Source organism: Ictalurus furcatus, chromosome 18 (genome assembly GCF_023375685.1).
Source record: "Ictalurus furcatus strain D&B chromosome 18, Billie_1.0, whole genome shotgun sequence".
Taxonomy (NCBI): Eukaryota; Metazoa; Chordata; class Actinopteri; order Siluriformes; family Ictaluridae; genus Ictalurus; species Ictalurus furcatus.
Window position 1 is genome coordinate 22,439,625 of NC_071272.1, and position 14,821 is coordinate 22,454,445.

Consider the following 14,821-nt stretch of genomic DNA (forward strand, 5'->3'; position numbering starts at 1 on the left):
TTACACCTTTTACACATTTTCATAGTGCAGTATAATGGTATGAGACCTGACTTTTTGTTTTTCTAAACCTTAATAAGTAATCTACTATGTTCTTTAATAATGATTGATAGCAGAGCATTTATCATGAAATCCTAATACTAAACTTAACAGCTTCATAACATACTACTAAACTTTATAGCTTTACTATACACTATAAATCTTTACTACTACTAAACTTTACAACATACTACAAAACTTTATAGCTTTACAACACTATAAATCTTTACTACTGCTAAACTTTACAACATACTACAAAACTTTATAGCTTTACAACACTATAAATCTTTACTACTGCTAAACTTTACAACATACTACAAAACTTTATAGCTTTACAACACTATAAATCTTTACTACTGCTAAACTTTACAACATACTACAAAACTTTATAGCTTTACAACACTATAAATCTTTACTACTACTAAACTTTACAACATACTACAAAATTTTATAGCTTTACAACACTGTAAATCTTTATTTCTGCTAAACTTTACAACATACTACAAAACTCTATAGCTTTACAACACACTATAAATCTTTACTACTACTAAACTTTACAAAATACTACAAAACTTTATAGCTTTACAACATACTGTAAATCTTTACTACTAATAAACTTTACAAAATACTATAAATCTTTACTACTACTAAACTTTACAACATACTACAAAACTTTATAGCTTTACAACACTATAAATCTTTATTACTGCTAAACTTTACAACATACTACAAAACTTTATAGCTTTACAACATACTGTAAATCTTTACTACTAATAAACTTTACAAAATACTATAAATCTTTACTACTACTAAACTTTACAACATACTACAAAACTTTATAGCTTTACAACACACTATAAATCTTTATTACTGCTAAACTTTACAACATACTATAAATCTTTATTTCTACTAAACTTTACAAGATACTACAAAACTTTATAGCTTTACAACACACTATAAATCTTTACTATTACTAAACTTTACAACGTACTACAAAACTTTATAGATTTACAACATACTGTAAATCTTTACTACTAATAAACTTTACAAAATACTATAAATCTTTACTACTATTAATAAACTGTACAACATACTACAAAACTTTATAACATTGCAAAATACTAATAATCTTAACAACTTTACAAGATATTAATCTTTACTAATGCAAAACTTTATAACTGTACAACATACTACAAAAAACGTTTTAATTTTTCAAAATATTAAAAGACTAAAATATATAACAGATAACCTGGGACAAGCTGATTTCTGGGGGAAAACCACCAAAATTGTACCTTTTACAAGATACAAATTTACATTTTATTTAATGCACTACATGGTGGTGTGACTCACTTCAGTGCTGTAACTAGTGCACGGTCCTTTTCCCAAATCACACCCTCTGCTGCATTCCTCTGAGAGGTCAGAGGAGAATGTTCAGACCGGTTCAAGCTGACAGGAAGGCTACAGTAACTCAAATAACCACTCTTTACAACCGTTGTGAACAGAAAAGCATCTCAACACACCAAAACCTAAGGCAGAATAGCAGAAGACCACATTGGGTTCCTCTCCTGCCAGCCAAGAACAGGAATCTGAGGCTACAGTGGGCACGGGATCACCCAAACTGTACAGCTAAAGATTGGAAAAAACATTGCCCGGACATATACCTGTTATTAATGAACCTGTTATTAATGTTAATAGCTAGTTCACTAGCTCATGGAGTCGTATGGGCAGCACACCGGAGCGCTCATTCGGCTAGTTAATACGTTTATGATTTGTCCACCCCTGCCGTAATCCTAAGTTTTGGTTGTGGAGGTAACTAGCTATGGCACTGTCGTCTGTCCAAAAGTCTCAACACGAGGAATGGAAACAATTATACGCCATAAAAAAAAGGCAGGAGAATATTTTGTACCATTGCGAGTAAACGTGGATAGTCCTCGATTTCAGACGTCTGGCTTTTGTGCACATTGTGCGCGCTTGTCTGGTTAACGAATTCTGAACCGACTGCATCTGCCGCGTTTTCATTCCAAAAGGTAACGAGAAGAGGATTGAGGTGAGAGTCCTCATCTGTGTGCTGTAATTCCCAGAAGCCGAGTGCACCGCGCTGCATTAGAGAGTTCACAGAGTGCCGTGGCTCGCTGCCTTTCTACTGCAACCCTGTGCTGGGTTTCTGGCGAGAGAGAGCATGGAAGAAAACTGCAAGCAGTCATCAAGAGGCCCACACGCAGACGGAATATTAACGACCCAGACTCTGCTTTCACCTACTTAAAGAAAATGACTTAACCACTCCTGGAACTTTTGCAACTCTTAGCTAGTGACTCCGGTAATAAGAGTCTGGTTCGAGTGGTAAAATGGCGGCTCCTTTAACCTGCAGAAGGAGAGCGTATGCTCCAGGCGAGTAAATAAGCGCAGGGATCGACTTGACGGTGGTGAAATTGCGCCGGTGTCAGACGAATGATGCCAAGTCTTTAAGCAATAAACGTGCTATTTGTTATTTGCTATTTGCGCAGGGATGTCAGACTGAATTCTGAAATTCCCACGAGCTGCATACGTATTGCTCGGCAAACACATCTCGTGATACGCCTCGAGGCAGTACCGGACATGACCACACGCACGTGCACACACATCACACGCTCTAATTTAGAAACAATCCCGAGTCGTGCTCTGAATGTACAGTATGTCTGATACGTCTGTGCGGGCATCCTTTTCTTCACGGGATGTTAGAAAATAACAAAATGCTAGCAAAAATGCTGCCTTGCGTTAGCAGGATGTATTTAATCCAGTCTGAAATTTGCACGCCTGCTGAATCAGACAGGAAGACATACGTACAGTATGTAGAGTAGTGGATTAACTACTTATTCATCCTTTTCACCTGAAAGTGCATTCGGAGGAGGAGAAACTCAAAGTAGATAGACTAGGCCCTCCCTGTTTGCACTGGTGCGTTTTCGTTTTAAAACGCATAACTGCTGCTACGGTTACGCCTGTCGTCTACACTACTCCGGCGTTTTCAACCCTCGAAAACTGAGATTTACGCCCGAAGACCCCGGTTTAGTTTGAAAACGTTTTGAAGACTTTTAAAAACGAAGGCGTGGCTCCGCCCAGATTCGCTCCCTGATCGGGTCTTCTGGATCGTCGCGTATCCTTCTCTGATTCGTCAAGCCCGTACCGTATGACCGTTACGCTACGTCGATCGTATACACAACAACACGGAGACTGAACCGCAAGCTTTTCTGGCTTTGTCGTCATTCTTAGCAGCCATTGTGCGGTTAAATTCTGTATTTTATAACAAGACTCGAGCTACGATTAGAGCGATCGGCAACCAATCTCATTTCAAGCGGCGTAAGCCCTACACGGAACGCCGGTTTGGACTAGCAACCGACTTCCTGTTTACACTTGTACGCATATGCCCAGTGTGCACAGACGGTCATGTGACATGCGTTTTTTTTTTTTTTCTGTCGTGTAGTGCAGACGGAGATCGTTTCTGAAATACGGCGGAAACGCCAGTGTGGACGAGGATCGTTTTCATTTTAAAACGCACCAGTGTAAACAGGGCCTAAGCACATAATGTCCAATCAGAGTCCAACCATTGGACAGATGAATCAGACTGAGCCGTAAATTGAATCTTTTTTTGTTTTTGTTTTGGCTTTTGTGTGTGTGTGTGTGTGTGTGTGTGTGTGTGTGTGTGTGTGTGTGTGTATAAATCTTTAGCAAGGACACAATCATGGCCTGAGTGTGAAACTTAGCAATTATGAGCATAATGCGTTAGGGTTGAGTTAGAAATTAACCTTCCATTTTGGTCAAGCTTTTCCGAGAAGGAACAAAGCTGACTCAGGAACTGATGCCTAAGAACCGTTTGCAGGTTTAAATGGAACAAAGGCATAAGTGCACATCCTGCCTTCTATTCACGCATACACAAAGTGATTAATTTCTCTGAATGTCCTGTGACAAAGGGCAAAGACACTTGACAAATGTTTCTGTTCTCCTAACCCGTAGTTCTTTAACATATGTACAGGAGCAGCCCACTCACCTTCCCAGGGTGCGAGCTGACAAGCCGGGCAGGGCGTGACAAATGACCATTAACACATGCACAAAGGGTCAAGTATAGAGGGGTCATTGATAAATTATTACGGACAGGCTAAAAAGGGGCCGCAGGATCTCTGGACGAGAGTGTAATGATTAAGAGGGCTAAGGTGATGTCTCACGGATCCACTGCAAGCTTGATTCACTTCACATTCACACCTGCACTTTCTGGAATGTTATTAGGCGGTACAATGACCAAAAATGTCCTTCAGTGAAATAGTTTAACATACACATATCTGTACTTCGGTGAAGAAAAGAGCTGACCTCCAGTTCGTTATGCCTGACCCTGCATGACTAGCTACTGTCTAGACTAGCTAGAGTTCGCTTAGCCCTCTTATTACGTTACGGGTCGATTTAACCCATTTATGACATTTGAGATGTCTGAAATTCTGGTTAATATCTCCTTTTCGCTTTGAAATTTTTTTACTTTCCTCATTTAGGGTCATGAACGTATATGTAAATATTTCTCCTTATGGTATGTCTCGGACGAGCCGTAATAAAGGTTTTACGTAACAAATGTACTGTTTTAAGCCGTTCTTTGCTGTTTTTGTGTGTAGTTAAACTGTGGAAGTCATTTTGAACCCTAACATAATGGATGTAACCCCCCCCCGCCCCCCCCCCCCCCCCAACATAACAGGAGGGTTACGCGATCAGCGATAATAAAGAAAATATTCCGCTAACGCGCACAAACCTAGAATTTGGCTTTCTGGTTAGCTAATGTTTAATAATCCTATTGGAATGGATGCTAAGGCACTCAACTAGCTTAAATAATTTAGAAAACATAATCAGCTAGCTAGGTGATCTTGCTACATTATAAAAGTAGCTAATTTACCATTCAACCAATTATACGTTTTTTTTGGTTGTTGTTTTTTTTTTTTTTTTTTTAGATTTGGTGCTAAATTTTAAAGGACGATATTTCAAAGGAGACGTCTCATCCTGTATGAACGACAAACTCCAGCAAATGACATCGACGCAGGTGTTTTGAAGGTCGAAATGAAAACGTAACGAGGAAAGGTGTACGTTTTTTCATCCCGGAAATGTACTCGAGGAAGACTATTCGGTTTCAGCAATACTTGAGTAAAGTATAAATCTTCCAAAATAGTACAGTGATATGTTTCTGTATTTTCCATACTTGATTAAAATGTTCATTGTGGTTTGTTTTTTTTTAAAATAGTAAATTTACAAGCTTGAGCCTATCCTGGGAGCACTGCGTGTGAGGTGAGAATAGAAATTGTATAGAAATCAGCTTTAAATAGCTTCATAAATACAGAAGAAATATATATATTTTTTAAATGCTGTTGACCTTAAACTGTGGGTAATATTGGGAAGCTATTAAAAGCTGTAGTATTTTCCTAACAATGAATAAAATGGTCCATCAAAGTACATCCTGCCAAATCAGGAAACAAAAACCATTTGGTACAAACCGTTTGGTTCGCTGGAAAATAATTCCCAAGTGAAACTAAATCACCGCGAATTAAAAGACAAAACATTATAACATAATCAAACTCAGACAGACGGACGGACGGAATCAAAACAGCTTCAATTACCGAACCTTTTAGTGCAAAATGATTCTTTCGCCTAAATGCCATATGGCCTCCAACAACATCAACGTAGTTAAGAGTCTTTCTTAGCCTAAATGCCACCCAATTATCGTCTCAAACGTGAGCATCGCTTAAAGTGTCTGCATTCCCACCTTTCTCCAAAGTTGTGCAACATTTCAAAATCAATTAGGATTTTAATTAACGAATGCCGACACCTGTAGCACGGAGGGAGGGACGGGGGAAAAATGTCGGCGCAAAATTCACTAAGTCAAAGGGGTTTCTCTGCAACCTATCGAAGAACATTTCTGATCATGATAACTGGAATGAAATGAAACGAAATGGACATCCTTTCGAAAAGAGAATCGTTTGGTTTTCTGTTCATAAGACAGCGTGTTTACATTTACATGTACGGCGTAGAGAGAGAGAGCGAGAGCGAGAGAGAGAGAGAGAGAGAGAGAGAGAGAGAGAGAGGTGCTGAATTTGCTATAATAAATCCAGCTGGGCGTTAATGAACGCTGCAAAAAAATTAATTCAACATTGAGGGTGTTGATTCAGCACTGGGGATTTTGCCATTTGTGTAGCCCATGTCGTGCGGTGGATAGCCTAATTAAAACAAAAGCATCCTTATGGTTCACGCTGGGCTTTCCGTGCCAAGGGGATGTAAAGAAATATTGTGGGTTAGGAAATCCCGGTGGTGGAAAGAGTACATGAACACAACATACTGACGTGAGTACTGTAGTAGTAACTGAACTGAATTGTAAAAGTAGTGATCGAGGTAAAAGTAAACAAGTCGTCTGGTCGAAATGTCTACAGGTGACACGCCGCATTGGAAAATGTTCAATACCTGAGGAACGCATGACCACGTGAGCTACGCTGAACTGAACACCACCTCCATTATCAACAATGTTTACCGAAAGGTAACGTTAGCTGGCCAAATGCTGTAAGGTTTCAGTAGTAGTAGTTTCAATGTTAATTCCTACAGGTTTCTAGCTATCCAGCAAAGACGCCCCTTACGCATGTAGGAGCGCTTAGATATATTTAACGCAACCTACAAATCTTACGTTTACTTTCCTACTGTAAAGCTGGCTTGGCGCCATGTCGTAATTACTGTACTTACGAGATTCAGACTTGTAAAAAGCATTCACGTCCTCGTGGAGCTCGTAATTACAACTCGTAAACTAGGAAGTTTTCGGAGAGCTCTGACGTGTACCGCCTGACCCGCCGCATCGTCGTGCGGATACACTCAAAATGGCGGCGGCTTCAGCAGTAAATTGTAGTTAAGTAGTTACCTCGTAATACTTCTATGTGAGTACACGCAGAATTGACTATTGTTAATGTCTTAATCATGCAAGATTAACCTGTAAACAAACAAAAGACGTACAATCCGGCTTAATGTCATTTTGAAGCCGTCAACGAGACCGTCTCGGACGGATCCGTTTCATTCCGAAACGAGTCCGAAGACCTGGACAAATCCGTGTAGAACGTCCGGGTTGTCGTCTCGAAATTACGGTACTTCCGACATGGCGTGAACGCAGCCTGAAACGTCAAGAGATCTGGCTAGCGCTAGTCTCGCTCACTCAGCTACGCAGCTAACCGCTTACCTGTACACGTGGTTCTGCAGGTTAGATGTTAGATGCTGTAAAATGACGAGATCTCCACAGGGGTTTGGGTCGTGTATTATAATTTGTAGATCGTTAACATGCTGAAGATAGCTGATCAGTTTGGTCAGGGATGGGATGGTCTTCACTGTCTCAGATCATTGCTGCTAAACATTTGGCACCTGAAGTGTAGAATTTGTGCAGGCTTTATTTTTGATGACTTCCAGGGTGAAGTGAGGACGGGTTCCCTTCTGGTTCCTCTCAAGGTTTCTTCCTCATATCATCTCAGGGAGTTTTTCCTCACCGCCGTCGCCATCGTCTCGCTCAATAAGGATAGGGATCCTGTGTTTATATGTTTCTGTAATAATACACCGAACCATGTACTCAAGTACTGTTACGAGTTCGTACGATATACTATGTTTTTTGTTTTAAAAAGAAAGCAGTAATCTGTTTAAATATATTATGATGATGCTTTCAGTGCAAAAGTGATATACAAACCTGAATATTACCGAAATGATACAGAACTCACAAACGCAACGCATTAAACCGCTCATCCTCAACCGCTTCAACTCGGAAATATCAATATTTTATTTAACTGGACTGCGGTAATGGGATTAGGTGAGCGTAGCTTTTGCAGCACGTTAAGCAGAAGTGGAGACTTTATGAGCGTCCTGAATTGCAAAGGACGCTCAAATTTTGATTTAAACACCAATGCAAATGGTCAGGCCCCTGAGACGTACGTCTGCGCTCAGCGTACAGCAAGAATCGGAAAAGGACTTCTGACGAACTTAAGAGACGCTTCGGATGCCCCGCCAGCAACGTACGCTGTTCAAATGTGATGACATTAATCACGACGTAGCGTCAAACAAAATGGAGTCGAGATCGAGTCGCTATCACACTCGATTTATCCTATAAGCTATTTCCTAGTAGTTCGGTTTTTAGATTAATACGCAGCTGAGAGCTGGTTTCAGACGACGCTTTGTTCGCGTTTTGTTCAACATTACGTTCAAGTTCACTTCATTCTCATTTCAACCATATAGCGCTGGAACAGTACCGAGTGAAACGAAACAGCGTTCCTCCAGGATCACGGTGCTAGTGTTGTGGATAAAAATGACATGAAATAAACATGAGGGAGACCTAGTATGAGTAATATGTGATTTTATTGATAATTCACAGGACTGGTGGGTGCGTAATCTTGAGGAGAGCGGTAGGGGGAAGAAAATGGGGTGCGTCCTGAGGACATGGGATAGTCAGCAAAGGTGAAATGAGGAGACCACTGGGAGTAGGGCGGACTGACAGGTGAGAAGAGGGAGGAGTGGTCGGGGCCCAGATCGGAGAAGGTGGCGTCATCCTCAGACTGAAAGCTGGAGGGAGGGTCTGTCTGCGTAGAGGCGTCAATACACACGTTCACGGGGTGGATTCTGTATCGGAGAGGGGGGGGGGGACCCCGCATTTCCATTTCCAGAGGGGGTGCTGCGAAGAACGTTAAGTAGCACCATGATGTCAGCAGTGAGATGCGCGAGCTGATAGTGAATGTCCAGATCCAGATCCAGTAAAGGACAGAAGAAGAAATGACGACGGGCACCTAGACACACAGAAGCGGTATCAGGCGGATATTGACGAATTGGACTCACACTTTAAGATCTTTTAAGAGTAACACACTATGGTTTATTAGTCAAAAAGTCAAACAGGAGTATAAGAGCTGAGGAGTGCAAACACACACACACACACACACACACACACACACACACACACTCTCGTACAGTCAAGGGCAGGCATGTAGACATAACACACACCCGCACTCTCTCTGTCTCTCTCTCTCGCACACACATAACATTATAACTTTATAAGAATAATAAATAGGAGTATTAAGATATTATAAGGGTAATATCTTATAATAATAAAATATATACTCTTTATAAAATACTCTTTATAAAAATAAAGAGTAGTAGGATATGTAGGATAGTAGAAGGGTAATATAATGATATTATGAAGTAGGAAGTACAGTAAACCATTTTGCAAGCAGTATAACTATATATAAAATAGAGATATAGAGCAAATATGAAAATAAATTATCAACCAGAAATACAGGAAAATGTAACTTACTCATAATTCAGACGGTGAAGATTCTTGTCTCGCAAGGAAGGCCTTAATTTTAAGAGAAAACCATGAGGGGCCATTTATAAGGGTAGCTGAGTCAAGCTGCCCCCCCCCCCCCCCCCCCCCGCGAGATTATAGTGAGACCAAGGTCTCTCTAAATTGTTTTGTCTCTCTCCACTTTCGAACCTAATGGTATTTGGAAAGTCCTCTTTCAAAAACATAATGGTAAATTGGAAAATCCTCTTTCAAAACATAACGGTAATGTAGATGAGCTCTTTTTTACCCCTATTGGTATTGATATCATAGTCTTTCTGAAATATATTGGTTATCTACTGTGTAAATACAGTATAAATACTGGAGCTTGAGCTCCGGGTGTCAGATCACTTCTGAGAATTCTCATCGGTGTGGATCTCGTGTGGTGGAACGGAACCAATAAATCTGGACCCTTGCTTCTTCTCACTCACGGCTGCTGTCTTTTTTTTTTTTCCTATCTCCAACTGGGTTCGGAGATGTGAGTATTTGCTTCTATGTTGAATTTTATGTGTTTTTGGGTAATAGGCTAAATTTGGGCCAGCATTACATAAAGCAACACACGAACCACATGAGACGACACAGAACTAAAGACGTGTACAGTACAGCACTACTAAACGAGGACAATAGGCACAGGAAGTGAGAGTGTAGCGCCGACCGGTACACAGTTCTAGTGTGGAAGTGTCCGATATAACAGGGAGTGCAGAAGACAGGTGTCACAGAGTATCAATATAATGTAAAAATGGTGTAAATACAATAAACATAACATGCTATGTCTGAGTATTCAGCAGATTCGCTTATACCAAATATGGACATAGCGGTGGCAGCCAGGTAAAGTGTGTAATAGTGACAAGAAATTAAATACGGAATTCAATAGAGTTAATGAAGAAATGTGCAAATATTGCAGTGGGAGTGGGATGGTGTTCATTTCAGAGTGTGTGTGAGTGTGTGTGTGTCAGTCCACTCTCTGAGTATTGAGGAGTCTGATGGCCTGGGGGAAGAAGCTGTTACACAGTCTGGTCGTGAGGGCTTGAATGCTTCGGTACCTTTTTCCAGATGGCAGGAGAGTGAAGAGTGTGTGTGAGGGGTGTGTGGGGTCATCTACAATGCAGGTGGTTTTGTGGCTGCAGCGTGTGATGTAAATGTCTTCGATGGCGGGAAGAGAGACCCCCGATGATCTTCTCAGCTGTCCTCACTTTCCGCTGCAGGGTCTCGCGATCCGATACGGTGCAATTTCCGAACCACGCAGTGATGCATCTGCTCAGGATGCTCTCGACAGTTCCTCCTTAACCCGGGTTGCCAGGTTTCAGCGTCTCAAAATACGACACAGAAGATCGAAAAACGAACCCAGAACAATCAGGCCGTGGAAACACATTTTTCGAAAGAAACGGCAAGGCGGTTAAACAGTTAAACATGATCATGTCGTATCGGAACACTTCATGCCATGTGAAGGAAAAACTATTAGAAAACTAACATGGAATGATGGAAGTCATTCCATGGAGTGAGTGAGGAATTTACGCCACGTCCGGACCCACTGACGGTTCCTGGGAAGTTACGGGGTTAATAGAGATTTGGGGATTCGTTTAATCCTGCTTAAATTCAAGATTCAAGATTGTTGTGTTGATGTAGCTTTCACGGCCAGGAGCAAGGGGGTATAATCGTCTCTGCTCTCTGAGTGGGAGGAGCATACGCTCTCTCTCCTGTCACTCAAAAAGTGATACAAGCCAATCATGCATATCTGTGAGAACATGTATGTGGAAGAGGGCAGATAGCACTTTCCTCTGCTGCCCTGTGACGCAGCATGAGCAGCAGTTCGAACAGATCTGGTTGGCTGGCGTTATGTGTCTCGGAGGTTGGTATCTGTCGTAGGAGAACAGTCTGTGATATTAAAGTGTGGAGAATGAGTATAATTTGCTAAATTATTTACAAATAAAATGTAAACCTTGTGATCGCATAATTATTCACCCCTGTTAATGTGAATCCCCTATATTTGTTCTTTTGGAAGGCGTCAAATATATATATATATTTTTTGCTTGCTAAAGCATTTTAATGCTCTATTTTTCCCTCTAGTGGAATGACAGAGAATAGCACTTGTATCAAATCTTTCAATTCAATGACGATTTTAATTCAGAACCAATTTTATTTTTGATGTGCGTGATTAGAACCTATATAGGGACAGTTCTGGGTCACAGGCCGTACGTTTGTATGTTCGAAACGCCGGCTTTTATCTCTGTAATCTGTTGCTACGGCAGGGGGAAAATGTGGCTGGTGACTTTAGACGCTAATCTGAATGCCGTGTTCGACTTAAGCCGAACGTCGGAATTTGGAAATACATCATTTTCATCATTTTCAGATGCGACTCCGTGCGAGCAGCCATGCTGATTTGACGTCACGTGCTGAACTCAGGGATTACGGACACCTTCACCGACGTTCCCGAGTAGGGATTCCGGATTGAGGGGGTGTCATTTTTTGTTTATTTGTTTGGGGTTGTTGTTTTTTTTTTCTAGTCGACAGAAACAAACCAGCGTGAACGCAGCAACGTTGGCAGATTAAAACGTCAAATATGAAACACGAGAGACCGGCGTTAACGAGACGAGGAGCCCAAATCATCCCAAAGGCAGAAAGACCATGAGTCCTAGCTCACGATTCACACACTGTAAAACAGTCCTGCCTTAAAGCATCTCAGATGTGTGCCACAACAAATCAGCGTTTATTCTCGCTCCAGAATTCACTCGGCTTTGCAAAATAGCAACAGTGACATCTACAGATGTGAAACCAACAGTGTCTTTCACCGTCAAACCAAAACAGAAGAGTAGAAGGTTCATCTGGCTCGGCGTTCCAACAGTTTCAGAACCGTCTTTATGTATTTTGTTCCCCAGATGTGGACGGGTTCCCTTCTGAATCCGGTTCCTCTCAAGGTTTCCCCCTCATATCATCTCAGGGAGTTTTTCCTCGCCACCGTCACCACCGGCTCGCTCAATAGGGATAAATACACACCTTAAAATCTCCATCCTGTGTTTATATGTTTCTGTAAAGCTGCTTTGAGACACCGTCCGTCGTTAAAATTGACTTGAATTGAAATATTTATACGCCCTTTCATATATTCAAAGATGAATCTATTACAAAAAAAATAACCGTGCATCGAATGCTGTCCAACCCCATATTGTTTTATATACTATTAAACGGTTGTATGTCATTTTAGGGCAAATTATCAGGCAGTTTGTGCTGTAAAAGTGAAATAGTTAACAAAAAATTCATTTACGACCGGTGAACTTGTTGACCTAGTTGTAATAGATAGCCTAGATATTTCCACCGCCAGCACTCTGTTGTCTTTAAATTCAAAGCAGAGCAACAGATCTCATCCCTTCCTCCGTCGGATTTGAAAAGGAAGTGGAAACACAGACAGTAATTGGATCGCAAACGCACTCTTTGTGCACTGCCTCTGGTCTTGCTTTGTCTGTCACTTCTCCACAAATCATTTTATTTGTAGGTCATGTGGAGAGGGTTGGAATTATTCCTCTCAGGCAGGGCCGAGTAAAAGTGAGCAGTAAACGAACGATGAAACCGTGTTTGTGTTTCGCTCTCAAGCGCAAACGAGCCTCTGATTTGGGCCAAAAGGTGTCCGGACTGGATTTAGTGAGGGGGTGAAGGTCATTTATTATTCTAGCACATTGTGTTTGCATTCTCAAATCTCAAAAAAAAAAAAAGGTGTGGATAAATTTCCCATAATTGCACGACTCTGATCTGGTCATTCCTGCTGTAGCGTATATCGTTTCTATAGTAACAGCTCAGAGTCGTACGCCAGACGCTGCACATAATCTAAGCCTAATACTGTCAGAAACAGTACAGCCCGAAGTGTTAGTCTGCTTCTACCACAGCCACGGATTCAACGTTTTATTATTATTTAGTAACACTTTTTAATCGTTTATTATTACTTCATTCCACAACGTTAAACGTAACGGTAAAACCTTTTCTTTTAGGACATTTAGGAGACGTTTACGTAACACTTATGGAAGGAGTCTCCAGTGTCAGCGCTGTGTTCTGACGGGTTTACAGGATAACAAGATAACAGGAAATAACTTCAAGTCAAGTCAAGTAGCTTTAATGTCATTTCAATGTTATACAGCTGGTACAGTAAAGAGTGAAATGAAACAACATTCCTCCAGGACTACATAAGGCCTACACAGGACTACATAAGGCCTACACAGGACTACATAAGGCTTACACAGGACTACATAAGTCCTACACAGGACTACATAAGGCTTACACAGGACTACATAAGTCCTACACAGGACTACATAAGGCTTACACAGGACTACATAAGTCCTACACAGGACTACATAAGTCCTGCACAGGACTACATAAGGCTTACACAGGACTACATAAGTCCTACACAGGACTACATAAGGCTTACACAGGACTACATAAGTCCTACACAGGACTACATAAGTCCTGCACAGGACTACATAAGTCCTGCACAGGACTACATAAGGCTTACACAGGACTACATAAGGCTTACACAGGACTACATAAGTCCTACACAGGACTACATAAGGCTTACACAGGACTACATAAGTCCTACACAGGACTACATAAGTCCTGCACAGGACTACATAAGTCCTGCACAGGACTACATAAGGCTTACACAGGACTACATAAGGCTTACACAGGACTACATAAGTCCTGCACAGGACTACATAAGGCCTACACAGGACTACATAAGTCCTACACAGGACTACATAAGTCCTGCACAGGACTACATAAGGCTTACACAGGACTACATAAGGCTTACACAGGACTACATAAGGCTTACACAGGACTACATAAGTCCTACACAGGACTACATAAGGCTTACACAGGACTACATAAGTCCTACACAGGACTACATAAGGCTTACACAGGACTACATAAGTCCTACACAGGACTACATAAGTCCTGCACAGGACTACATAAGGCTTACACAGGACTACATAAGGCTTACACAGGACTACATAAGGCTTACACAGGACTACATAAGGCCTACACAGGACTACATAAGGCTTACACAGGACTACATAAGGCTTACACAGGACTACATAAGTCCTACACAGGACTAAATAAGTCTATACACAGGACTAAATAAGACCTACACAGGACTAAAACTACACAGTGTTTTAAGTGCCGCTGCCGAGACAACTTCTGCTTCAGCGGAAATGTCAAATTTAATCGAAAATATCCATCTGCAGCCGCTCAAGTCAACTATGCGTCGACTCAGCAGAGGTTTAGAAATTCCCAGAGTCATGTAAAGAAAGAGAGAGAACAGTTGTTCTTCTTGTCACAGCTCAGTTCTGCGATCTGGGATAGCTCAGGGCTCTGAGCTGAAATTGGGGGCACTTGTCTCCTTAAATCGAGGCGAGGTGATGGCATTTTATTTGAGAACACTACAGACACAGAGATGAGAGC